The sequence below is a fragment of the Mustela lutreola genome, chromosome 1, assembly GCF_030435805.1.
Source record: "Mustela lutreola isolate mMusLut2 chromosome 1, mMusLut2.pri, whole genome shotgun sequence".
In the NCBI taxonomy this organism is placed as follows: Eukaryota; Metazoa; Chordata; class Mammalia; order Carnivora; family Mustelidae; genus Mustela; species Mustela lutreola.
In genome coordinates, this window is record NC_081290.1 from 24,331,813 (window position 1) to 24,334,617 (window position 2,805).

At 35.1% G+C, this 2,805-nt stretch overlaps 1 pseudogene; it reads right to left on the reverse strand.

Moving 5' to 3' along the window:
• Positions 1-617: 617 nt before the first annotated feature.
• Positions 618-1,878, reverse strand: LOC131819206 (mitochondrial-processing peptidase subunit beta-like; annotated as a pseudogene).
• Positions 1,879-2,805: the final 927 nt, after the last annotated feature.

A 2,805-nucleotide genomic window follows, 5' to 3' on the forward strand; every position in this document is an offset into this window, starting at 1 on the left:
TCCCTCCTTTCCTCCCTCCCCTCCTCTCCTTTTCCTTCCTTCCTTCCTTCCTTCCTTCCTTCTATATCCTTCCTTCCATCTTTTGATGTTCTGTAGTATCTTTACAATGAATCTATCTGCCTTGTATTTCTTTTTATTTATTCTGCTGGAGATTCATTGGGTTTCTTAAATCTGAGGATTTCTGTCTTTTGTAAATTCATAATAATTCTTTGTAAACATCTCTTTGAATATTGCTTCTTCGTTTTCTCTATTACTTCTTTCTTGTATTCTAATTTAATATGTTAGATATCTTAATTATAGTCTCCATGTTTCTTTCTCAAATATATGTGTTCATTTTTATTTTTTTCCTTTAAAGTTTAATAGCTTAAAACATGCAGATCTCTGGTAGTTTTATAACTACCAGTATATTAAAAATATTTTTGTTGAGCATTTAAATCACAAAACCAGCATAGGTTACTGCAAATCCAGTTAAAATCTTGCTCAATGAAACTAACAACAGCAATAGCTCTCATCCTAAATATATTCAGTGCACACATCTTGAACTATCTTAGCATCTGCAGTGTTAAGTTCAGATTTTCTTCTTTTTCTTTACCCTTGCATTGCAGTCAGCTTCAAGCTCAGGGGATGGGAATTCTTCTATTATAATATAACATTAACCTATCAATATCATTATAATTTGAACTTGAACCATAGAGTTGCAACAACATGTTTGTTTTTAGAGGAATTTTGGCTTGTGCAACTTTATTTTCAGTGATATGAATCCATAATCACATTTATTTTTTAGGAATAATATGTAACATGTCTGCAATTATGGCTGATTCACAACTCATATAGCATCCCCACAATTCTATATCTGTGTAGGAAATATGGAAAGACTAGAAGCTAGGACAGAGGTTGCCATGACAAATGAACTTAGTTGTTTTGCTAGATAAATTTATTCCTCCTCTGGAATGGCAATTTTAGTTGTCAATCAGTGTGTTTACACTCCTGAAAGAGATTGTATATGGATGTGCCTAACCAACAGTTTCAACAGCTCTTGCGAGGTGTGTCAAAGCCACCTTGTCATTCTTCATTCAGTTCTTATTTCCTGTGAATTTTCATGGAGGCAGAGTTGGTATTTCTTCTTTGGGTGTGGACAAAAGTCACAAAAATGAAACCTTGCTAACTCAAGTTATTCATCATAGAAAATTCTTGGGGACTCTTCTTGGCCCCTTATGTGATTACATAGTTCACTAAGTCCTTATGATTTTTAGGGTTGATGTTTTCCATTGGTCCCCAAATCACCCATCGAAGAGCAGTATTTTGATAAGTTGTGACATGTAGATAATAAAAAACAACTTCTTGGCTTTGACTCTGTTTCTCCCAACGTACTGTTTTTCATTATATCATCAAGAATTTCTAAAGCTGTTGGAAAATCTTTAAAGAGTTCTTTGGCAAATATATGGTCTACTTTCTGGAGGTATAGGCATTGAAATGAGCGCCTACGCTTTCATTTTTAAGATCCAGATCTAATTTGGGTCTCTTCTTGATGCCCTTGAAATCCATATGTTCCAGAGAATAAAATGTTCCATTATATTCTTTCTTTTTTAAAAAAAGATTTTATTTATTTATTTGACAGATGGAGATCACAAGTAGGCAGAGAGGCAGGCAAAGAGAGAGAATGAAGCAGGATCCCTGCTGAGCAGCAAGCCCAGTGTGTGGGGCTTGATCCAAGGAACCTGGGATCATGACCCAAGCCGAAGGCAGGGGCTTTAACCCACTGAGCCACCCAGGTGCCTGTCCATTATTTTTCTTATTTTCACTTTAAGCTTCTAAGATTAACCAATCAAAGCCCTACTGTGTAATTTGAGAACCCAGAGTCTTCAGAGGCCCAAGTCCATTTTCAAACATGTTATTCAATCCATTAGGAATATCCAGAACAACTTATGTAGTGGCTTACATATTTCATTGACATCTCTGATCAAGAGCCTCTCAGAGAAACCCCAGAGTATCCATAACAGCGTGACTACAATGGCTACTGCTATCATCTCCTTCACGTGTCTTAACTTTCATTTAAATTTTTTTCAATTTCTTTCCCCTTCTTCTGCATATTGAATAACTCTTCAGTTCTTCCTTCCAGTTCATTAATTCTCTCTTTCATTGTATCTAATGCTATATCCATCTACTGTGTTTTTAGTTCATTTATTATGTGTTTTTTTTTTTTTTCACCTGGAAGTTCTATTTGGTTCTTTTTACAAATCTACCTGATCACACTTCATAGTTCCTATACCTTATTATACCTCAAATATTCTTTTTGTAAAAATAATTATATCAAACCTAACCACTTTATATTTCCTAATTGATAATTCCAATATCAGCCATTTTTGTAACTATAATCCTGTTGTTATTTCTACTCATTCTCATTCAAATGTCTTGTTTCCTCTTGTGTTTTGTATTTTTATATTTTAGTGAGTTTATAATTACCTGAGGAAATACTTGAGGCCTTTGCTTAAGGTATGTATATTTACCTAGGAAGGCATTAGTAATCTTGAGTCACTTTAAATTAAATTCTAAGGGGGCATGTGGGTGGCTCAGTCCTTAAGCAACTATCTTTGGCTCAGGTCATGATCCTGGAGTTCTGGGATTGAGCCCTGCATCAGGCTCTGTGCTCACAGAGAAGCCTGCTTCTCTCTCTCCCACTCTCCCTGCTTGTGTTCCCTCTCTTGCTGTGTCTCTGTCAAATAAATAAATAAGATCTTTAAAAAAAATAAATTCTAAGGTTAGGTATTTGGGGATCACATATGGAGTGTAAATTCTAGATTCTGG